Source organism: Phocoena sinus, chromosome 14, assembly GCF_008692025.1.
Source record: "Phocoena sinus isolate mPhoSin1 chromosome 14, mPhoSin1.pri, whole genome shotgun sequence".
Lineage (NCBI taxonomy): Eukaryota > Metazoa > Chordata > Mammalia > Artiodactyla > Phocoenidae > Phocoena > Phocoena sinus.
This window is the reverse complement of record NC_045776.1, coordinates 129,699-155,659: the sequence shown is the minus strand read 5'-3', so window position 1 is coordinate 155,659 and position 25,961 is coordinate 129,699. Positions and strand designations below refer to the sequence as shown.

The following is a 25,961-nucleotide window of genomic DNA, read 5'->3' as shown; positions in this document are numbered from 1 at the left end:
GGCAGCTGTGCACTGTTCCTGGAGAGTATGTGGGCCAGGGTGGGCAAAAAGGACCCTGCTCTCCAAACAGGCATCTGTGCTCTGATTACGGACTGCTACTTCTGATCACAAAGGTGTAGACAGAGGTAGGTGGCTACTGTACCTCCCTGCATTGTTGCAAGCCCCTCCCCTTCTACCTGAAGGAACGTCCAGGAGAGTTAAAGGACTGGCACCCTTTCTCTCCCTTCATTTTTCACCTTTTTTCATTTTGGGAGCCAGACCTTAAAGTCTAGGACAGTAAAAACAACTGCATGTATGGGGAAAGTTAGAAGTGACTGTGCATGCTCAAGGAAAGACTCAGAAAGGACCTTAGAAGACCTTAAGTTCACACCTTAATGTTGATACTCAACAAAGAGCCTCCAACAATTAAAAAAAAAAAACACCCCAAAACGGTAACAAAAACCCAGCAAACCCTCGGGAAGGGGTAGAATCTGATTTCCAGAGCTACCATGTTATTAGTTTAATCTCCAGTGTTCAACAACAACAAAAAAAGTCACAAGAGATACAAAGAAACGAGAGTGTGCCCCAAAGGAAAACAGTAATAGAAACTGTCCCTGAAACAACCTGATGGCAGATTTACTAGACAGAGACTTTAAAACAATGGCCTAAGACATGATCAAAAAACTAAAAAAAAAAGAGATGTGGGTAAAGTCAAGAAAACAATGTATGAACAAAATGGAAACATCAACAGACAGAAAACCTAAAAGGAAACTAAATAGAAATTTTGGAGATGAAAAGTACAATAATGGAAATTATTGAACAGGGGACTCAAAGGCAGATTTGAGCAGGCAGAAGAAGGAATCAGTGAGCTTGAAGACAGGACAGTAGAAATGATCATATCCGAGGAACAACAAAAACAAAAGGTTAAAGAAAAGAGAACAGAGTGTAAACAATCACTGGGACACCATTAAGCAAACTGATATATGCCTTGTGAGAGTCTGAAAAGGAGAAGAGAAAGGGGTGGAGGGAATATGGGGAGAAATAATGGCTGAAAACTCTCAGACTTGAGGAAGTGTGCAAATGCAAACATCCAAGCTCAACAATCTCTATGTAAGATGAAGTCAAAGAGACACAAGATTACAAAATAATCAAACTAAATAAAGACACAATATAGGGGGCAGAGTCCAGATGGTGGCATGAGAAGACGCCAAGTTAGCATCTCCCCACAACTAGGGCTCCTGCCTGCCACTGATGGGGCACCCTGATGCCCAAGGAGACGGGAGGAATCCTCAAGTAAACTGGTAGGATGTGGGGGGACTGAGGCGGGGAGGAGAAGTGGAAGCCAGACAGGATGGGGTCCCTGCGGCCGGGGAGATCAGGAGAGGCAGGGGGAGGGGCCCTGTGAGGGGAGCAGGAGAGGAGAGGAGGGTGTTTGTCCCACCCACTCAGGCCCGGGGAGCCTGCTGGGCTCCCAGGCTGATACCCGCCCTCCAGGACAACCCCCCCCCCCCCACCAGCAGCATTCGTCCTGGTGGCATAGGAAGGAGGCCGAGAGGAGAACAGGAGAGGCAGGCGGGAGGGGCCCTGCGGGAGGAGGAGGAGAGGAGAGGAGGGTGTTTGCCCCGCCCACTCAAGCCCAGGAAGCTTGCTGTGCTCCAAGGTGAAGTCCCCCGCCCTCTGAGACCAGGAGTGGGGGGCACGCCTTGGCCCCTTCTGTTCCGTTGAGCCTAAGCCCCACCCTGCACAGCCCCCAGGGCCTTTTCCAGCCCTGTGGGTCCTAAGCATAGGCCCTGCCCACCACCCAAACCTCGCTCTTGCTTAGGCCCCGCCCTCCACAGCCGGGGCCTTTCCCCCCCTTTTTTCCTCCTCTTTTTTTACTACTGTGGTACTGTTGTACCCTCTGGTTGTTGATCCATCTATATTTTTACTCATATTATTTCTAACATATCTGTTAGGTTCCTAGTCTAATTTTATTTTGGGCTTTGTTATTGTCCTCTTTTTTTTTTTTTGCCACCCCACATGGCTTGCAGGCTCTTGGTTCTTGAGCTGGGGGTCGGGCCGAAGCTCCTGCAGTGGGAGCTCCAAGTCTGAACCACTGGACTAACAGAGAACCTCAGACCCCAGGGAATATTCATCGGAGTGAGGTCTCAGAGTTCCTCATCTCAGCACCAAGACCCAGCTCTACCCAATAGCCTACAAACTCCAGTGTTGGAAGCCTCAGGCCAAACAACCAGTACGAAAGGAACACAATCCCACTCATAAAAAAAACAACAACAACAAAAAACATGGGACAGCAAAAAAATATTTCCAGATGAAGGAGCAAGGTAAAAACCTACAAGACCAAATAAAAGAAGAGGAAATAGGCAATCTACCTGAAAAAGAATTCAGAGTAATGATAATAAAGATGATCCGGAATCTCAGAAATAGAATGGAGGCACAGATTGAGAAAATACAAGAAATGTTTAACAAAGATCTAGAAGAACTAAAGAGCAAACAAACAGAGATGAACAACACAATAACTGAAATGAAGAATACACTAGAAGGAATCAATAACAGAATAACTGAGGCAGAAGAACAGATAAGTGAGCTGGAAGCCAAAATAGTGGAAATAACTGCCAAGTAGCAGAATAAAGAAAGAAGAATGAAAAGAACTGAAGACAGTCTCAGAGACCTCTGGGACAACACTAAACGCACCAACATTCGAATTATAGGGGTCCCAGAAGAAGAAGAGAAAAAGAAAGGGTCTGAGAAAATATGTGAGGAGATTATAGTTGAAAACTTCCCTAACATGGGAAAGGAAATAGTCACCCAAGTCCAGAAAGCACAGAGAGTCCCATACAGGATAAACCCTGGGAAAAACACACCAAGACACATACTAATCAAACTAACAAAAATTAAATTCAAAGAAAAAATATTAAAAGCAGCAAGGGAAAAACAAAAAATAACATACAAAGGAATCCCCATAAGGTTATCAGCTGATTTTTTAGCAGAAACTCTGCAGGCCAGAAGGGAGTGGCAGGATATACTTAAAGTGATGAAGGAGTAAAACCTACAACCAAGATTACTCTACCCAGCGAGGATCTCATTCAGATTAGATGGAGAAATCAAAAACTTTTCAAACAAGCAAAAGCGAAGAGGATTCAGCACCACCAAACCAGCTTTACAACAAATGCTAAAGAAACTTCTCTAGGTGGGAAACACAAGAGAAGAAAAATACCCACAAAAACAAACCCAAAACAATTAAAAGAATGGTAATAGGAACATACATATCGACAATAACCTTGAATGTAAATGGATTAAACGCCCCAACCAAAAGACACAGACTGGCTGAATGGATACAAAAACAAGACCCATATATATGCTGTATACAAGACACCCATTTCAGACCTACGGACATATACAGACTGAAAGTGAAGGGATGGAAAAAAGATATTCCATACAAATGGAAATCAAAAGAAGTTGAGTAGCAATACTCGTATCAGATAAAATAGACTTTAAAATAAAAACTGTTATAAGAGATAAGGAGGGCCACTACATAATGATCAAAGGATCAATCCAAGAAGATACAACAATTATAAATGTTTATGCATCCAACATAGGAGCACATCAATACATAAGGCAAATGCTAACAACCATGAAAGGAGAAATCGACAGTAACACAATAATAGCAGGGGACTTTAACACCCCACTTACACCAATGGACAGATCATCCAAAATGAAATAAATGAGGAAACACAAGCTTTAAATGACACAATAGACGAGATGGACTTAACTGATTATTTATAGAACATTACACCCAAAAGTGGCAGAATACACTTTCTTCTCAAGTGCACATGGAACATTCTCCAGGACAGATCCCATCTTGGGTCACAAATCAAGCCTCAGAAAATTTAAGAAAATTGAAATCATATCAAGCATCTTTTCTGACCACAACGCTATGAGATTGAAAATCACTTACAGGAAAAAACTGTAAAAAAACACAAGTACATGGAGGCTAATCAGTGAGCTACTAAATAACCAAGAGATGATTGAAGAAATCAAAGAAGAAATTAAAAAATACATAGAAACAAATGACAACGAAAACATGACGACCCAAAACCTATGGGACACAGCAAAAGCAGTTCTAAGAGGGAAGTTTACAGCAATTCAGTCTCACCTCAACAAACAAGAAAAATCTCAAATAAACAATCTAACCCTACACTTAGAACAACTAGAGAAAGAAGAAAAAAGATAACCCAAAATCAGTAGAAGCAAAGTAATCATAAAGATCAGAGCAGAAATAAATGAAATAGAAACGATGAAAACAATACCAAAGATCAATAAAACTAAAAGCTGGTTCTTTGAGAAGATAAACAAAATTGATAAACCCTTAGCCAGACTCATCAAGAAAAAAGGGAGAGGGTGCAAATCAATAAAATTAGGAATGAAAAAGGAGAAATCACAACTGACACTGCAGAAATACAAAGGATTATAAGAGAGTACTACAAACGACTATATGCCAATAAAATAGACAACCTGGAAGAAATGGACAAATTCTTGGAAAGGTACAATATTCCAAGACTGAACAAGGAAGAATTAGAAAATATAAACAGACCTATCACAAGTAATGAAATTGAAACCGAAATTAAAAATCTTCCAACAAACAAAAGTCCAGGACCAGACAGCTTCACAGGCAAATTCTCTCAAATATTTAGAGAAGAGCTAACACCAATCCTTCCCAAACTCTTCCAAAAAATTGCAGAGGGAAAAACACTCCCAAATTCATTCTACGAAACCACCATCACCCTGATACCAAAACCAGAAAAAGATATCACAAAAAAATTATAGACCAATATCACTGATGAACATAGATGCAAAAATCCTCAACCAAATACTAGCAAACAGAATCCAACAGCACATTAAAAGGATCATACACCACGATCAAGTGGGATTTATCCCAGGGATGCAAGAATTCTTCAATATATGCAAGTCGATCAATGAGATACACCATATGATCATTGCAATAGACGCAGAAAAAGCTTTCAACAAAATTCAACACCGATTTATGATTAAAAACTCTCCAGAAAACGGGCATAGAGGGAACCTACCTCAACATAATAAAGGCCATATATGACAAACCCATTCAAGCATCATACTCAATGGTGAAAAACTGAAAGCATTTCCACTAGGATCAGGAATAAGGATGTCCACTCTTATTCCATGGCAATCAGAGAAGAAAAAGAAATAAAAGGAATGCAAATTGGAAAAGAAGAAGTAAAACTCTCACTGTTTGCAGATGACATGATACTATACATAGAAAATCCTAAAGCTGCCACCAGAAAACTACTAGAACTAATCAATGAATTTGGTAAGGTTGCAGGATACAAAATTAACGCACAGAAATCTCTGGCATACCTATACACCAACAACAAAAACTCAGAAAGAGAAATTAAGGAAACAATCCCATCTACTATTGCAACAAAAAGAATAAAATACTTAGGAATAAACCTGCCTAAGGAGGTAGAAGACTTGTACTCAGAAGACTATAAAACACTGATGAAAGAAATCAAAGATGACATAAACAAATGGAGAAATATACCATGTTCTTGGATTGGAAGAATCAATATTGTGAAAACGACTGTACTACCCAAAGCAATCTACACATTCAGTTCAATCACTATCAAACTACCAATGGCATTCTTCACCATTGAATTAGAACAAAAAATTTACAGTTTGTATGGAAACACAAAAGACCCCAAACAGCCAAAGCAATCTTGAGAAAGAAAAACGGAGTTGGAGCAATCAGGCTCCCCGACTTCAAGCTATACCACAAAGCTACAGTAATCAAGACAGTATGGTACTGGCACAAAAACAGAACTGTAGATCAATGGAACAGGATAGAAAGCCCAGAGATAAACCCATGCACATATGGTCACCTTATCTTTGATCAAGGAGGCAAGAATACACAATGGAGAAAAGACCGCCTCTTCAATAAGTGGTGCTGGGAAAACTGGACAGCTACATGTAAAGGAATGAAATTAGAACACTCCCTAACACCATACACAAAAATAAACTCCAAATGTATTAAAGACTTAAATGTCAGACCAGACACTATAAAACTCTTACAGGAGAACATAGGAAACACACTCTTTGACATAAACCACAGCAAGATCTTTTTTGACCCACCTCCTAGAGTAACGGAAATAAAAACAAACAAATGGGACTTAATGAACCTTAAAAGCTTTTGCACAGCAAGGGAAACCTTAAACAAGACGAAAAGACAACCCTCAGAATGGGAGAAAATATTTGCAAATGAAGCAACTGACAAAGGATTAATCTCTAAAATATACAAGCAGCTCAATATCAAAAAAACAAACAACCCAATCCAAAAACAGGCAGAAGACCTAAATAAATATTTCTCCAAGGAAGATACACAGAATGCCAACAAACACATGAAAGGGTGCTCAACATTACTAATCATTAGAGGAATGCAAATCAAAACTGCTATGAGGTTATCACCTCACACCAGTCAGAATGACCATCATCAAAAAGTCTACAAACAACAAATGCTGGAGAGGGTGTGGAGAAAAGGGAACCCTCCTGCACTGTTGGTGGGAATGTAAATTGATACAGCCACTATGGAGAACAGTATGGAGGTTCCTTAGAAAACTAAGAATAGAACTACCATATGACCCAGCAATCCCACTACTGGGCATATACCCTGAGAAAACCATAATTCAAAAGGGTCATGTACCACAATGTTCATTGCAGCTCTATTTACAATAGCCAGGACATGGAAGCAACCTAAGTGTCCATCAACAGATGAATGGATGAAGAAGATGTGGCACATATATACAATGGAATGTTACTCAGCCATAAAAAGAAACGAAACTGAGTTATTTGTAGTGAGGTGGATGGACCTAGAGTCTGTCATACAGAGTGAAGTAAGTCAGAAAGAGAAAAACAAATACCGTATGGTAACGCATATATATGGAATCTAAAAGAAAAAGAAAAAAATGGTACTGATGAACCTAGCCGCGGGGCAGGAATAAGGATGTAGACGTAGAGAACGGACTTGAGGACACGGGGAGGGGGAAGGGTAAGCCGGGACGAAGTTAGAGAGTGGCATGGACATAAAAACACTACCAAATGTGAAACAGCTAGCTAGTGGGAAGCAGCCACATAGCACAGGGAGATCAGCTCCGTGCTTTGTGACCACCTAGAGGGGTGGGATAGGGAGGGTGGGAGGGAGGCTCCAGAGGGAGGGCATATGGGGACATGTGTATGCATATGGCCGATTTGCTTTGGTGTACAACAGAAAGTACACACCATTGTGACGCAATTATACTCAAATAAAGATGTATCAAAAAAAATACTAGACTTAATATAATCTTAACATGCTCCAGGACACAGGGCAGGAGCAGTAATTTGAAAGGAGGCTGGGTCACACCCACCTGCTGACCTCAGAGCGCCCCCTGGAGTGGCAGGAGGCATCTGCAGCTCACCCTGGGGACACAGACGCTGGTGGCAGCCACCTTGGGGAACTCATCCTACCACATGGACACCCGTGCTGGAAAGTGCTGTTTTTGAATTCTCCCTATAGCTTAGAAGCTTCAGGACCCAGCCCTGCCCTGCCCAGCAGCCTGTAGGCACCAGTACTGGGAGGCCTCAGGATAAGCGACTAGCCAGGCAGGGACACAGCCCCACCCCCACCAGCAGGCAGGCTGCCTTAAGACCGCCCCCCCCAGCCCGCAGCCACTCCTGCAGACAGCCCCGCCCACCAGAGGGCCTAGGCCCTGGCACCACAGCCTGGAACTAGATCCAAGACCCCCACGGCCCTGCCAGAGGGGGTCTTGGATCTAGCCAGAGACTAGAGACTAGATCCACAGCCAGAGACTGCAGGACCCAGCTCTGCCTACCAGTGGGTAAGTACCAGCCCCAGAACCCCCTGGGCCCCCAGCCCTGACCAGAAGCAGGCAGACACCAGCCCCAGGACCACTGCAGCCAGAGACTCCAGGACCAAGCTTCACCCACCAGTGGGTGTTCGCTGGCCTGAGGATCCCTGCTGCTTGCCTTTTCACGTGTCAGGCGACGTGTCAGCAGGCTGGCAACAGTATCAGGACACCCCAGGACTCAGCCCCGCCCACCAGTGGGATGACACCAGCTGTAGGACCCCAAGGACCCTGCAGCCAGAGGCCTCGGGACCTGGCTCCACCAAGCAGTGAGCTGGAACTAGCCCACGGACCCCCCAGTCCCCAGAATCACCCACCAGAAAGCCAAACCCGCTCTGAGATAACCTTAGAATCCTCAGGTAGCTGCCCAGGGATACAGTGGGCCAGCACCAGCCTTGGGATACTGTAGAACCCACAGCCAGCCATGTCAGAAGCAGGACCCATCCACCAACAGGCCAACACTAGCTCCAGGAACCCCGGTTCCGCAGCCATCTATCTGTGCCAGAACCAGGCTCTGCCCAACGGTGAGCACTAGATCTGGGACCACCCTGGGTTCTGCAGCCAGCCACCTTGTGACCTTGTCCTGCCAACCAGAGGCCAGCAGCCTCCGCACAAGGCAGGGCCTGGCAGACAACCAGACGGGGCCAGCTGCACCTACCAGACTGCCCACAATAGTCATCCTGCCACAACAGAAGGACCAGTGCAGCCCTCATATAGCCCTAGAGCAAACAGCTCTGGTGACTAGAGGGCAGTGTGCCACAGGAAACATAGGACATCTCCTAAAAAAGACTGCTTCTCTAAGATCAGGAAATGCAACCAACATGTGAGATACACAGAAATAAAAACAGCAAATTAGGTAAAATGAGGCAACAGAGGAACATGCTCCAAATGAAAAAACCCCGAAGAAGAACTAAGAGAAGAGGAGATGAGCGATCTACCCAATAAATAGGTCAGGTAATGGTCACAGAGATGATCAGAGACCTTGGGATAAGAGTGGACGAGCAGAGTAAAGCCAGAAGCCTTTAACAAAGAGTGAAAATCAGAAAGAAGAACCAGAGGCGAAGAATACAATATCTAAAATGAAAAATACACTAGAAGGAATCAGTGGCAGATTAAACGATGCAGAAGAATGGATCAGCTAGCTGGAAGACAGAGTAGTGGAAACCACTGAAGCTGAACAGAAAAAAGGAATGAAAAGAAATGAGGACAGTTTAAGAGACCTCTGGGACAACATCGAGTATACTAGCTTTCTCATTATAGGGGTCCCAGAAAGAGAAGAGAGAGAGAAAGGGGCAGAGAACATACTGGAAGACATACTAGCTGAAAACTTCCCTAACCTAGGAAAGGAAACAGACGTCCAGGTCCGGGAGGTAGAGAGTCCTAAGCAGGATCAATGCAAATAGGACCACACCAAGATACACTGTAATTAAAATGGCAGAAATTAGGATAAAGAGAGAATATTAACTGCAGCAAGGGAAAAGCAACAAGTTACATACAAGGGAACTCCAGTAAGGCTAACAGTGACTTTTCAGCAGAAACTCTGCAAACCAGAAGGGAGTGGCACCATATATTTAAGGTGATGAAAGGCAAAAACCTACAACCAAGAATACTCTATTTGGCAAGGCTCTCGTTCAGATCTGATGGAGAGGTCAAAAGTTTTACAGCTAAGCAAAAGCTAAAAGAGTTCAGCACCATGAAACCAGCCTTAAAAGAAATGTTAAAGGGGGGACCTCCTTGGTGGCGCAGTGGTTGAGAGTCTGCCTGCCGATGCGGGGGGCGTGGGTTCGTGCCCCAGTCCGGGGAGATCCCACATGCCACGGAGCGGCTGGGCCCGTGAGCCATGGCCGCTGAGCCTGCGTGTCTGGAGCCTGTGCTCCGCAACGGGAGAGGCCATAACAGTGAGAGGCCCGCGTACCGAAAAAAAAAAAAAAGTTAAAGGGACTTCTTTAAGCAAAGAAGAAAAGGCCACAACTGGAAACATGAGAACTATGAAAGGAAAAAGCTCATCAGTAAAAGCAAGTATACAGTAAAGGTAGCAAACCTACCATGTACAAAGGTAGTAAGAAGGTTACAAGATAGACGTAGTAAATCACCTATATCTGCAATAAGTAGTTAAGGGCTACAAAAACAAAACAAAATGTAAAATATAATATCAAAACAGTTAATTGTGAGGGGAGGGGAGTAAAAATGCAGGGTTGTTTAAATGTGTTTGAAATTACGAGATCAGCAACTTACCATCCCTCATGGTAACAACAAACCAAAAATCTATAAAAGATATACACAAAAGAGAGAAGTTTCTAAACATAACACTAAAGATAGTCATCAAATCACAAGACAAGAGAACAAAAGAAGAAAGTATCAAAAAAGAACCACAAAACAACTCAAACAACTAAAATGGCAATAATTACTCTCAATGTAAATGGACTAAATGCTCCAATCAAAAGATACAGAATGGCTGTATATGGATACAAAAACAAGAGCCATGTATATGCTGCCTACAAGAGACTCACATCAGATCTAAAGAGACACACAGATTGAAAGTCGGGGGATGGACAAAAGTTACCCCATGCAAATGGAAATGAAAATAAAGCCAGGATAACAATACTTAAATCAGACAAAATAGACTTTAAAACAAAGACTGTAACAAGTAACAAAGGACATTACGTATTGATCAAGGGATCACCCAAAAAAAGATATAACAACTGTAGCTATATATGTACCCAACAGAGCCGCACCTCAATACATAAAGCAAATATTAACAGACATAAAGGGAGAAATTGACAGTAGCACAGTAATAGTGAGGGACTTGAACATCCGGCTACCATCAACAAACAGATCATCCAGACAGAAAATCAATAAGGAAACTGGTCTTAAATGACACATTAGACCAGATGGACTTATATATATATATATATATATATATATATATATATATATAGATTCCATCCAAAAGCATCAGAATATACATTCTTTTCAAGTGCACGTGGAACATTCTTCAGGATAGATCACATGCTGGGCCACAAAGAAGTCTCGGTAAGTTTAAGAAATCATATCAAGCATCTTTTCCAGCCACGATGCTGTGAGACGAGAAAATCAACTACAAGAAAAAAAGTGCAAAAAACAAAACCATGTGGAGGCTAAACAATACTCTACTAAACAACAAACGGATCACTGAAAAAAATCAAAGAAGAAATTAAAACATATCTGGAGATAGATGGAAACGAAAAAACAACGACCCAAAATCTATGGGACGTGGCAAACACAGGTCTAAGAGGGAAGTCTACAGTGATACAAGCCTACCTCAGGAAACAAGAAAAATCTCAAACAAACAGCCTAACCGTACATCTAAAGGAACTAGAAAAAGAACAAACAAAACCCAAAGTTAGTAGAAGGAAAGAAATAATAAAGATCAGAAGAAATAAGCGAAATAGAGACTTAAAAAAATAGAAAAGATCAATCAAACTAGGAGCTGCTTCTCTGAAAAGATAAACAAAATTGGTAAACCTTCAGCAAGACTCATCACGAAAAAGAGAGGACCCAAATCAATGATACCAGAAATGAAAAAGAAGTTACAACTGACACCAGAGAAAAACAAAGGATCATAAAGAGATTACTGTGAACAGCTGTATGCAACTAAAATGGACAACCAAGAATAAATGGACAAATTCCTAGACGCGTACAATCTGCAAAGACTGAACCAGGAAAAAACAGAAAATTTGAACAGACCAATTACCAGTAATGGAATTGTTGGAGGTTTTTTGATTACTAATTCAAACAAAAGTCCAGGACCAGATGGCTTCACAGATGAATTCTACCAAACCTTTAGAGAAGAGTTAACACCTATCATTCTCAAACTATTCCAAAAAATTGCAGAGGAAGGAACACTTTCAAATTTGTCCTAAAAGGGCAGCATCACCCTGATACCAAAATCAAAACCAGACAGAGCTATCAAACAAAAAAGAAAGTTATAGGCCAATATCACTGATGAACATAGACACAAAAATTCTCAACAAATTATTAGCAAACCAAATCCAACAGTATATTAAAAGGATCATACACCATGATTAAATGGGATACATAGGATGGTTCAACACCCACAATCAATCAATGTGATATACCACTTTCACAAATTGAAGAATAAAAATCATTGATTGTCTCAACAGATGCAGAAAAAGCTTTTGACAAAATTCAACAGCCATTTATGATAAAAACTCTCTACAGTGGGTATAAAGGGGACCTACCTCAACATAAGCAAGGTCATATAGGGTAAGCCCACAGCTAACATCATACTCAACGGTGAAAAGCTCAAAGCATTTTCACTAAGATTAGGAACAAGACACCATTGCCAGTTCTCACCGCTTATATTCAGCACAGTACTGAGTCCTGCCCACATCAATCAGACCAGAAAAAGGAAGAAAAGGAATCCAAATTGGAGAAGAAATAAAACTGTCACTACTTACAGATGACATGATACTATACATAGAAAATCCTAAAGATGCCACCAGAAGACTACTAGAGCTCATCAACTGATTCGGTAAAGGTGTAGGATACGCTAATTACAGAAAGCTGTTGCGTGTCTATACACTAACAATGAACTGATTCGGTAAAGGTGTAGGATACGCTAATTACAGAAAGCTGTTGCGTGTCTATACACTAACAATGAACTATCAGAAAGAGACGTTAAGCAAACAATCCCATTTATAATCATATGAAAAAAGAATAAATTACATAGGAGTAAATCTAACTAAGGAGGTAAAAGACCCGTGCTTGGAAAATTAGAAGACACTAATGAAAGAAATTGAAGATGAGACACACAGAAGGAAAGATATACTGTGCTATGGATTAGAAGAATTAATATTATTAAAATGACCATACTGCTCAAGGCAATCTACAGATTTAATGCAATCCCTATCAAAATACCCATGAGACTTTTCACAGAACTAGAACAAATAATTTAAAACTATATATGGAGGGACTTCCCTGGTGGTCCAGTGGGCAAGACTCTGCACTCCCAATGCAGGGGGCCTGGGTTTGATCCCTGGTCAGAGAACTAGACCCCACATGCATGCTGCAACTAAGATCCTGCCTGCCACGACTAAAGATCCCACGTGCCGCAACTAAGACCTGGTGCAGCCAAATGTGTGTGTGTGTGTGTGTGTGTGTGTGTGTGTGTGTGTGTGTGTGTATATATATATATATATATATATATATATATATAAACACGAAAGACCCTGAACAGCCAAAACAATCTTGAGGAAGAACAGAGCTGGAGGAATCAGGCTCCTGACTTCAGACTATTATAACCTACAGTCATCAAAACAGTATGGCAGTGGCACAACAACAGACACATAGAGCAATGAAACAGAATAAAAAGCTCAGAAATAAACCCATATGCTTATGGTCAATTAATCTATAACAAAGGAGGCAAGAATGCACAATGGGGAAAAGACAGTCTCTTCAGTAAGCGGTGCTGGGAAACCTGGACAGCTACACGTGTAAAAGAACGAAAGTAGAACATTTTCTCACACTATATAAAAAAATAAACTCAAAATGGATTAAAGACCCAGATGTAAGACCAGAAACCATAAAAATCTTGGAAGAAAACATAGGTAGAACACTCCTTGACATAAATTGTAGCAATAATTTTTTGGATCTGTCCCCTAAGGCAAAGGAAAGAAAAGCAAAAACAAAGAAATGGGACATCATTAAACTACAAGGGTTTTGCACAGCAAAGAAAACCATTGACAGAATAAAAAGACAGCCGACTGAACAGGAGAAAATATTTGCAAATGATATGATTGATAAGGGGTTAATATCCAAAATATATAAACAGCTCACACAACTCAATAAAAAACAAACAACCTTTTAAAAAATGGGCATCAGACCTGCACAGGCACTTTTCCAAAGAAGACATACCGATGGCCAACAGGCACGTGAATAGATGCTCAACATCACTTATCATCAGAGAAATGCAAATCAAAACCACGATAAGATAGCACCTCACACTTGTCAGAATGGCTATCGTCAAAAAAATCGCAAATAACAAATGTTGGTGAGGATGTGGAGAAAAGGGAACCAGTGTTCACTGTTGGGAATGTATATTGGTGCAGCCATTGAGCAAAACACTATGGATTTTCCTCAATAAACTAAAAATAGAACTACCATGTGATCCAGCAGTTCAACTCCCGGGCATATATCCGAAGAAAACAAAAATATTAACTTGAAAAGATACGTGCATCCCAATGTTCATTGCAGCATTGTTTACAAGTCACGATATGGAAGCAACCTAAGTGTCCATGAACAGATGAGTGGATAGAGAAGGTGTGGTGTGTATATTCAATGGAATGTTACTGAGCCACAAAAAGAATGAAAATTTGCCATTTGCAGCCACATGAATGGATGTAGAGAATATTATGCTGAGTGAAATAAGTCAGACGGAGAAAGACAGATACTGTATGTTCTCACTTTATGTGGCATCTAAAGAATAAAACAAACTAATGTATATAACAAAACAGCAACAGACTTACAGAGTAGAGAACAAACTAGTCGTTACCAGTGAGGAGGAGGAGGGGCAAGATGGGAGAGGGGAGTAAGAGGCGCAAATGACTATGTATGAAATAAACTACAAGGATATATTGTAAAACATAGGGAAAATATCCGGTATTTTATAATAACTTTAAATGGAGTATAACCTATAAAAATTTTGAATCACTATGTTGTATACCTGAAACTAATATAATTTTGTAAATCAACCATGTAAAAAATATATTTACATATACATGAGGCAAAAGCTGACAGAATTCAAGGGAGAAAGAGACAGTTCTTAGGAGTAGTTGGACTTCAGTATCCCACTCCTAAAAGTGGATACAATGAATGGACAGAAGTAAGGAAATAGAGGACATAACACAATAAACCAATGAGATCTAACAGACACAACAGACAGAGCACTCCACCCAACAGCATAGAGAGTCTTTTCAAGTACACACGGGACTTTTTCCAGGATAGACCATATACTAGGCCACAAATTAATTCTCAGTAGGTTGAATAAGATAGATATCACAGAAATTATCTTCTCTGATAACAAGAGGATGAAGTTAGAAATCAGTAACGTAAAGAAAACTGAAAAATTCACAAAAATGTGTACCTAAACAGCACAGTTTTAAACAAGAAATGGATCAAAGAAGAAATCACATGGGAAATTAGAAAATACTTAGAGATGAATAAAAATGAAAACACAACATACCAAAACTTAAGCGTCACGGCAAAGGCAGTGCTAAGGGGAAAATTTATAGTTACATGCTTGCATTAAAAACCAAGAGATCTCAAATCTACAACCTAATTTTACAGCTTGAGGAACTAGAAGAATAAGGACAAAATAAACCCAAAGCTAGCAGAAGGAAGGAAATAATAAAGATTAGAGCAGAGATAAATGAAATAGAGAACAGAAAAACAATAGAGAAAAATCAATAAAACAAAAAATTTGTTCTTCAAAAAGATTAACGAAATTGACAAACCCTTAGCTAGATGAACTAGGAAAAAAGACAGAAGATTCAAATTATTCAAATCAGAAACGACTGTGGGGCATTACAACCATTTCTACAGGAAAACAAAAAAGGATTTTAAGAGTGTTATGAATAACTGCACACCAACAAATTGGAAAACCTAGATGAAATGGACAAATTCCTAGAAACACAAAAGCTACCCAGACTAAATTATGAAGAGATGGAAAATCTGAATAGTCCTATAACTAGTAAGGAGATTATACCAGTAGTCCAATTTCTTCCCACAAGGAAAAGCCCTGGACTTGATGTTTTCACTGGTGAATTCTACTAAACATTTAAAGAAGAACTAATACCCAATCCTTCTCAAACTTCTCCCAAAATTCAAGAGGAGGGAACCTTTCCACCTCATTCTATGAGGACTGCATAACCCTGACAAAGCCAGACAAACACACTAAGAGGAAAGAAAACTACAGACCAATATCCCACATGAACATCCTGGGCAATTCCAAGTGTGAAGGATTTGGGGTGGGGTGAGGGGGCGGGCGGATGCTCTGAGCGGCAGCATCCGGTCCTCCACAGGCTCTGCCCCCGCCCAGAGCATCCTCTCCCCGGACTCAGGACCTGCGCTGTGATTCCATCAGAACCGCTGGCCTTCCAGGCCCCCATTCCCCCGGGCTCCCTTCCCCGCGTCCCCAGGCTGGGTGGCCCCAGGGCAGTGGGCACTCCAGGCGCGGTCACCAGACGGAGGCCCAAGGGCTGCGTCCCTGTGCGTCCACCCAGGACTCGGGGGACAGAGGACAGCAGGGCTCCCCACGTACACAGGTGGATGAGGCCCCCGCACGAGACGGGGTGGGCTTCTGCCTCCCGAGGGTGGGGATGCCCACCTGCCCACCCTACTCAGGGTTCACCGACGTCACACAAACCGCAGGACGACCCCGAGGGTGGTGAGGGGAAGGCGGCCCCAGGACCGTAGCCCCAGGGACCACTTGCTGTTCAGTGCCTGGGTTTTCTGTTTCCAAGGCCGCAGCCTGAGACGCCAGTGTGCACAGACCCGGAAGTCCAGCAAAACCGCTCTTTCCACCCGAAGCACCAGGAAGGGGCAGCCTGAAGAGACAGCACTTTTAGGAATCTCTTCCCAGTCCAAATCCAACAGCGAAAAACGCCGCTTTACCCGCATCCGACAGCAAAGGCGGAGGGAGGAGGGCCCCCCCCTCAGGCCGGAGAAGCCCCCGCAGGTCGGTGAAGGCCGAGCGCGGAGGCTGGACGTCCACCCTGGGCGGGGGCGTCAGAACAGGACCTGCCCAGGGTCAGCTGCAAGTCCAATCCAATGTCCTAATGTAGGCGGGTTAAAAGGACGGAGGAGCCACTCAGACATAAATCAGAGGAAAGCAGAAGCTGCGCTGATAGGTAATGTATACCTTGGGCAGAGGGACAGACGGGCCACACGCAAGACAGTCCACCCGGGAAGCCCCAAGTGCCCCAGCGGGGCCGCAGCGAGGTGGAGCAAACCAACAGAACGAAAACCGAGCAAAACGCCCTAGAAGAGCTGCGGGAGAAACCGACAAGTCCCGTCACGGCTGGAGACTCGCCCTCAACCCTCCTGACCCAGCACAGGACCCAGCAGGACAGCCTCTGGGGACAGCCCACGGGGGGGACACCCACTCTTCCAAGCGCCCAAGGGCTCCGTGCCGGGACGGCCGCGCCCCGACCTCAACAAACTCTTCACACCTGGAGTCACACCGAGTGTGCGATCAAAGCAGAGATCAGCACTGGGGAGGCCACGGGAGGGTCTCCAAACGCTGGGGAAATAAGCCACAGGTAAACCGGCCGTCTCTAAGGAGAAAACCCGGCACTGGCTGGAGTGGAAAGGAAGCGCAGCCGTCCAAGCACATGAGACGGGGCGGCTGGGATGGCCTGGGGGGAGAGGAGTGCGGGGTGCAGGGACGGGAGAGGCACCCAGAACACGTCAGACAAGGGGAGCAGCCTCTGGTCAGCAGTCAGGGCCCACACCGGAAGGAAGGAAGGAACGAAGGAAGGGATAAAGAGAAGAAGTGACTCAACAAGCCTGGAAACAGAGAAAATCCATGACGCCAGCGGCCAAGTCTGTCACAGTCTGATGGGGGTGCTCTCACCCTGTGGTCCTGGGCCCTTGCCCTGGGCCGCATCCCCATGTGCGCTCCAGGCCTGCTGGGGCTCACGCACCATTGCGCCCCCCCCGCCCAGCTGCCTGAGCGGGTCCCCCACAGCTCTCCTCCCTACCTGCCTTACGTGCTCTTGACACGTTCACCCCACCGTCACGCCAAGTCCAAACCACAGCAAACGCACGTCCCCCCTCCTCCGGAAGCCAAACCCTTCAGACTCCAAGGGCATCCCCTCCATGGCGTGTTCTCCTCTGGTCTAGAGGGCTCCAGCTTTCCACTCTCCTGTCCGAGTGCTTTCTGAAGGGTCCGTACTGTCCCCACGAGTGTCGTGTTGAGTGGTGTTCAGCGTCAGGGCACAGGACCACTGGTCCTGGGCCTCCCCGGACCCTAACAGAGAGGACAGTATGAGGGGGCCTCGCTGGCCCACAGACAACAATATAAAAATCCCAGCCAACTTCACGCTGATAAATGTTTTTAATGGCGTTGAATGACTAACCTCTAGGAAGTTGCCAGAAACCATCATTTATCATTGCTACTTACTTCCTGAGTGAAAAAGCTACCCCTGTCACCATCTGGACGTGGAAACAAATGCTGTGACGCTTCCGCTTGTATTTTTCCTTCTGAAATGAAGGCAGGCCCGCCTGCAATGCTGCCCACACAACACAGCCTCGCTACCTGAGGCCGTACGGCCAGGGGGGCACTAGGCCACACGCTGCCCAAGCATCACCGCTGTGCCCCTCCACCCAGCGGCGCCCACCCCAAACGAAACAAGCCCAGGAGCGCGACCGCGAGGTCTTTCCTCAGCAGTCCTGGCCCCGTGCCCCGGATAACCCAAGGAGGCAACACAGCCTGGGCCACCTGTGTGCGGACGGACGCCCCTGCTGATCTGACCTGCCTCCCCAGCCTGCAGGCACGAGGCGGACCCCTCAGCTCGGTGGAATGTTCTGGAACTAGATATTTTCGAGAAGGGCGGAGAGCTGGCAGGAAGGCCTCAGAGCTGCACCCTCTCGGCATGGGTGAATTATTAGTGTTTTCAGGGCTGGAAGTCATAGCTGGCGTGCTCAGTCACTGATGAAAACGTAGTTCAGGAAATGGGAGATTTTCCCGTTTGTTGTTAAGTGTTTCTCATGTTTGCCTAACCATAAGTCAGAAAGTTCCTGTAAGAAAAAGCAGCCCTTACTTTCAAATAATACGCCACAGGGTTTTTGTTCAAATCGTTGGTAATTCCATCCGGGAAGCATATCAGCCGGGTACGGTTACTTCCTTAATGACCCTGACATTTTGGACACAGTTTTTGCTTTGACACTTTCCCATGAACATGTTATACACTAGTTTTCCAACATTAAGATGGTTCATCTGTTTCAAATGATAAAATCCTCACGCTGAACCAGATGAATGTTTTAAACTGAATCTCGGTGTTACCAAACTGAAGGCACATAGCTACACACACCACCCCCTCCTTTAGAATCCGAAGAGTTCAATACGATTATCGTAAGCAATTAATTACAGTCTCCCTGGTCAGGGCAGGGCCTGGAACCACGCTTCCACCACTAGGTTTAATTAGCTGCCAGATGAGAAAACACAGCTGCTCAGTGGCGGCTTATTATTTACAAACAAAACAGTATTTTCCATTTTCTGCTAAATGTCCTCAGTAGAGATCATCAGACAGGTGGGAGGAAACTTGCTTATTTCAGCCCATTCCTGCTGCTTGCAGCCACATGTGATGATTTACAAGCCTGTTCCCATCTTCTCGGTGACCTCGGAGAAGCAGACCAGGAGTGTGAGGTGAGGGCTGCGGGCCCACGGCCAGCGGGGGCGGCCGCCTCGTGGGTCCTGATCACACTGTTAGCCAGACCGGGTCCCGGCTGCAGCACCTTCTTGCCTTTCTCCATCTGCTGGCAAGGAGGCCTGCTAACCTCTGAGGATGGCGGGGGAAGCGGGAAGGGGGTTAGCTGGTGGGGCTGGAGCCTGGAGGCTGACCCAGTCCCCTCTCTACCACTTGGCCTCCTTCCTTTGAGGAGCCTCTGAACACAAACACTGGAAGGCCCAACATCTGACCCTGATCATGCTGGCTGAAAGCTGACACTCCATGCTGACCCTACCCTGTGTGCCCAGCTGCCCTGGTTTATTTAGCGCTGCCTCCAAAGGAGTGTCAGCAAATCTAAAGGGGACCAAGGTACCATACCGGGTGCTCAGTCCTTCCAGCAAAGACCCTGTCCAGAATGAGCAGATACATCCGGGGACCTCATGGGCCTTGTGGGTGTCAAGGAGCAGGGGACATTCTGTTGTGTGGTTCCCATCCTGGGAGCGCCCTGTCTACTGGGAAACACGTATGAACACGCATGGAAGCACGAAGACACGGGGACCTGGGGACAGGGCAGTAAGCCTGGGTCCAGGGGCCCCGAGCAGTGCACCCTGGAGGGTGGGACGGGGTCCAGAAAGGCCTGGGGGAGGCGGGTCCTGAGTGGAGGCTTCACCACATTCCCGGGGGCTGGGAGAGGATGCTGGTGAGAATCGGGCAGGAGTGACCCCGTCCTTTGCTTTGTCCAGCACAGATCCCCTCTCTGGAAGGGAGGCGTCTCAGATCCCTGAAACGTTGGTCAGGGTTCCCCAGGGAAACGGAACCAATAGGGTGTGTGTGTGCGCGCCCGCGCAGGTACAGACAGCAATTTATTATATAGTGGCTCAGGCAATTATGGAGACTGTCTGCAGGCTGGAGGCCCAGGTGAGCCAGCGGTGACCCAGGAGCACTGATGTCAAAGGGCAAAGAGGACGATGCCCCAGCCCAGCAGAAGGAGGGAGAATTCTCCCTCCTCCACCGTTTTGTTCCATCCAGGCCTTCGGGGACTGAATGCAGCCCAGCCTACTTCACTCAGTCTATTGACTCGAATGCTCACCTTTTCCGGAAACGCTCCGAAACGCCCACCCTCTGGGCCGCGTGGCCTGGCCAGGCGGGCACATGCAGCCAGCCGTCGACGTTTCCTCCAGGCTCGGGGACCCCTGTCCTCCTTTCTCAGGTGTGGCTGGCGGGGACTCGCAGCGAGAGGTGAGGCGGTCCGGACCCGACCCCGGGTGAGCGCGTTCGGGGTCCTGCGGACCTGCTTTTCAGGCAGGTTGACGCTGGGACTTGTGCCAGGCAGGTTCCGTCCCTGGCCTGGGACGCAGCCCGAGAGCCTCAGGTGATGCACGTGGTTCACGGCTGCTTCTGAACGACGAGGCGGTTGGCGCCAGGCCGGCAAACACTGGTTTGAACGGAAAGGCAAACGAGTCTCGGCGGCGGTCAGGGCAGGCGGCTCAAGGGGGAAAGAAACGACGCCCTCACGAGGAGGCGGGGCGCCCAGGCTTCACCCCGAGTCCCGAGGCCAGCGGCCCCGCGCCCAGGTCCCAGGCGGCTGCCCTCCGTCCTCCCACGTCCTAAGCAGCGCGGCAAAGCTCCGGTCAGACGCCCGGTGCCGACACCGGCGGGGCAGCCCTGCGGCTCAGGTCGTTTCACACAGAAGCCGTCGCACGGGGACCAGGACCTCAAAAACGAAACTTGGTGTCTAGAATGTCCCACTCCTAAGATCCCGGCTTTGGTTCCTGGAATTCCTTTCCCAAGAGCAGCACGGTCATGGCTTCTTTATCCCGCAACGTGTTCGATCTTATGTTTTCCACGAAGTCAACCATGAAGGGAGGCCCCCGTTTTCTGGGCGCACGGCCACCGCCCTCTCCCGTTTCACCTTTCCACTCACGTGAAACTATGTTCCCTTCCCCACCTCTGCTTCCAGACGCCCTCGGCAGGAAGGGAGACAAGCCTGCCCGCTTCCCGAGCACGTCTCCCTCCTCGGCCCAGGTCCAGCCGGGGTAGGGCAGGCCGACCGCTCCGCAGTCCTTCCTCACGGGCGACAAGGCCGCTCAGCGCGCCGCGCGTGACACACGTTCGTGGCGCGAGGGGGCTCCTTGGGGCCGTCCTGGGTCTGAGGGCCGGCTGACCGGCCGCAAACCGGCCTCGCTGCCAGCAAACAGCCGTCGGAGCGCCGCCACCTGCCCGTGCTCCACTTCTGCCCGCGTGGAGCGCGCTGAGGCCCCGAGGGCCTGGCGGATGCGAGGACATGGGTAGGTGGGCGCGGGTCCCGTCGGGAGCACTCGTCAGGCGGCGGAGAGGAGACGGGCAGGGTGAGGGAGAGCCGTGACCTGAAGTGCCTCTGGGCGCTGGGTTAGGGACCGGCCGTCCCCCGCGAGGAGGGAGCCGCGTCCAGGAGACGCGGGGACGCAGGCCAGCTGAGGGGAGGCTGGGCAGGGGCTGACAGGGGCCCGGGCGGAGGGCTGTGCGCCCCCAGGGGCAGGGTCAGTAGGAGGAAGGGGGGCCGGGCAGAGGGAGGGAAGCGGCAAGGCACCCGCGCGGCTGGGGAAGGCGCCGTGTCGTGGGCCGCTCCGCTGGCTCAGGCCTACTCTGGAAAATCGACCAAGTTACATGAAAGGAACTTTAAAATTTTTAAACTTGAAACTTTTAAATTTGGAAAACGCAGAATCACGTAGGGTATCCATGGTATTTTCCATGTTATAAACACGGGAACTTGTGGACGGATAGTACTCCCTTTCAAACAAATTGTTTTTTGGCAATTCACTAGAAACTGGACATTAAATTGAAATTTTATTTTAAAAATTCACTGAGAATTTTTTTAATCCAGAGGACCAGTAAAAATGCTTAAAAAACAATCCCGGAGTTCATAAAGATTAGCGGCTCCCCCTGCCAAAGCCCCAAACCCTCTGATTCTGAAGAACAGGAAACAATGTCTTAAAGTATAAAAGGCTGAAAATCATCACGCAGTGCCTACGTCAAAGCAGCCATTCCCTTAGCGTCAGTAAACGTTCTACCGTGTGGATGCCAACAAACCGATTTCAAGGTTACACAGAAAAGCCTAAGGGCCCTGAATAGCCCGCGAAATACTGAAGGAGGAGAACAGGGTCGGAGGACCAACGCCCCCGACTTTAAGACTCACCATAAGGTTGTGGTGAAGGGACAGAGACACAGCAACTGAACAGAACAGAGCGCTCAGAACAGACCCGCATAAAGGCACTCAACCGACTTTTCTGACAAAGGGGCAAAGGTGATTCAACGGTGAAAGGACAGTCTGTTCAACAGACGGTGCTGGAACAGCTGGATGTCCACACGCAGAAGGTGAATTCAGACCCAGACCTCACAACCCTCAAAAAACTAACTCAAAAGGGGCCACAGACCTAAAGGTAAACGTGAAACTGTAAAACCCCTAGAAGCTGACAGTGCAGAAAATCTAGGTGACTCTGGGTTGGCAGCAAGTTTTTAAATACAACACCAAAACGTGATCCAGGAGAGGAAGAATGCATAAATGGGACCTTATTGAAATAAAAACTGTTCTGTGAAAGACACAGAGAATGGAAAAAAAAAAAAAAGAGAGAGGAGCCGCAAACTGGGAGAAAATATTTTCAAAACACACATCTGAAAAAGGACTTGTTTCTAAAGAACACAAAGAGCTCTCAAAACTCAACAATAAGAAAACAAACAACCCAATTAAAAAAATGGGCAAAAAGTGTGAACAGATCCCTCGCCCAATACACAAATGACAAATGAGCACCTGAAAAATGCTCCATGTCACATCATCAGGGAGACAGAAGGTAAAACGAGATACCGCCACACGCCTGTTAGTTCGGCCATTCTAACAGAAGAGCCAAACTCCAGAACACTGACAACACCAAGTGCCCGTGAGGACGCGGAGCAACAGGAACGCTCACGCGCTGTTGGTGGGAACGCAAAAAGGTGCAGCATCGCAAGACGACAGTTCGGAGGTTTCTAACAAAGTTAAACATAGTCTAACGATATGATCCAGCAGTCGCACCCCTTGGTATTTGCCCAAATGAACCGAAAACTTATGTCCTCACAAAAACTGACCCGTGGATGTTTACAGCAGCTTTATTCGTAATTGCCGAAACTTGGAAGCAACCAAACCGTGAGGAGATCACCCGTGGTAAAGCCAGACAATGGAGAGTCATCCAGCAGTAAAACGAAATGACCTATCGAGCCATGAAGAGAGCAGAAGGAACTTTAAAAAGGTCTATAACTACGCGAAAGACACCAATCCGAAAAGGCTGTGCACTCTGTGATTCCCACTAGATGACACTCGGAAAAAGACAGAACTGTGGAGACACTGAAGAGACAGACCCGTGGCTGCCCAGGATGGAGTGGGCGAGGTGGGGCGGGGGAGAAACGGAGCACAGATCTTCAGCACGGTGAAAATACTCTGCATGACTGTCGTGATGGACACGGGTCACTGTGCACGAGGCAAACTCACTGAACACCACAGCACCGAGAGGGGCCCGAATGTAAACGACGGACTTTAATGAACAGTAACTTCTCAGTGCTGCTCATCAGCCGTAAGAGTGTAACGCGTTAATGTGGGATGCTCTCAGCAGGGAGAGGGCGATGGGAATTCTCTGTACTTCCTGCTGCATTTTTCTATAAATCTAAAGCTGCTCTAAAAGATAAAGTCTGTTCATTTTAAAAAATGCCTTAAAGCATAAAAGGCTAGAAATCAGTCTATGGTTCTTACACAAAACAAACTACTCCCTCGGTAGCACTGACCGTTTTCTTTAAAAGTAAACTAGGTATTAGTGGTCGAAAAGCCATCAAAGCAGCTAGAACTGCCTGGAACCATCTCCCCTTGGCCCTCGCAGCCCCGACTCGAGGGCCAGCCCTGGCCAGCTGGCTGGGCGAGCACCCCAGACACAGAGCTCAGATGGGGGCTCAGCCTGGCAGGTTGAGGAGACCTCGGTTTGCCCCAGAGGCCGGGGGATGGTACCTCACTCCTCGCCACCTGCCCGCACCTGTGACCACAGGACGGACAGACAGAACCTCCGGGTCACAGAGCCCCAGTCCAGCGTCGGAGTCAGAACAAGCAGCCGGCAGCAACGTCCAGCAACTGTGCCAGGAAGAAAGCAGGCCCGGGAGAGGATCCGGAGCAGCCCTGTGTGACGGGCGGAACAGGCCGGCAGCCTAGGCAGTGCCAGGAGGCTGCAAGTCACTGTGCTGTAAGCAGTGGCACAGTTAAAAGCCTGCTTTCCCTTTAAAGTAACGCACGGCAGGTGGGCAGGGGACCCCCAAGAGACAGACGGAAGCTGGGTGGGAGTCCAGGAGTCAGCACACACACCCTTCTCCATCCCCTCTCCCACAAAGAGTTCCCACCCAACCTCCCCCCTCCCTGGGTCTGGCTTTGCAGGCCGCTTGCTAACACTCTTGAGCTGGAGAAGGGGCCTGTGCGTGGGGGGCCGGCACTCGGCGCCCGGAACCCCGTCCCCTCTGGGAAGCACAGGGCGCCCCCGGGTCTGCTCCACCTCCCTGGGTCTGTGTGTCCTCCTGCTGCCTCGTGTGGGCCCTCGAGGTCAGTCCACGGTGGCCCCGAGAAGCTCCAGCCCATCCTCAGTCCACACTGCCCAGCACCCTGGACACAGCTTGAGGCGAACCACAACCCGCCGGATCACGGTGCCGAGCCGTCATGCCTTGTCCATGCCCAGGGGCCCCACTGACTGAGACTGGACGGGGGCGGCGGTGAACTACCACCGCTGCCACGGCTGCCCCTTGCAGCCCGGTCCAGGTGCGAGCTGCTGCGAGTCGGCTGCATGGCCGCCAGAGGCAGCCAGCAGAGGTCAGGCGTGCGGTCCCACCCCAGGCCGAGTCTGGGGGATCCCTGTCTGAAAGGACACCCGTTTTCCCTACCACTGCTCTTCTGGGTGTTGGCTGTGCTTTAAATAACATGTTTTCGTCTGATTTCAGAAGCGATACACGCTCACTGCTACACTCCCCGGCTGCGCACACGTGGCATCGTCGTCGCGTGGCCCCCGGTGCTGGGATGCTCTCTGTGCCCTTTGGCTGCTGCCTCCCCGTGTGCGATGCTTTCCCCATTAATGCTGTGCGTTAGGAGGCTGTTCAGTAACTGTTCTGCCTTTAAAGACTACATAAGACACCAGGACATGGATTTGCCCGCAGCTGTCTAACCCACCCCTCACAACTGGATATTTGGTTTGACATCACTTTGCAGTCCTACAAGTAACGACGAGGTGGCCGTGCATTCCTCCGTTTCCTTAAGGCAGATGCCCGGACGTGAGTCGCCAGGTCAGCTGGCCAGTGCGTCACCAGGACCCCAGCCTGAATGCACTCAACCAGGGCATCACCATGGAAGCACAAACGTGAGAAAACACCACCCATGCCGCTCTGATTTGCAGTTCCAGGAATGGTCTTGCGTGTCTGCAGGTGGTACAAGGAAACAGCTCGGGGTGCACTTTCCGCAGAGCCGGGCTGTGTCCAGAGAAGGCAAGCGGGGCGGGCCGAGGGCAGGAGGCCGGGGGCGCGGCCTCAGCCAGGCTGTGCTGGACCTCAGCGCCTGGACGCCTCAAGC

At 47.3% G+C, this 25,961-nt stretch overlaps 1 protein-coding gene across 1 annotated transcript in view; it reads right to left on the bottom strand.

Moving 5' to 3' along the window:
• The window catches only part of PARD6G (par-6 family cell polarity regulator gamma), a 108,225-nt gene that overhangs the window by 3,421 nt on the left and 78,843 nt on the right, over positions 1-25,961 (bottom strand). The gene's annotated exons all lie outside the window — the stretch shown is intronic.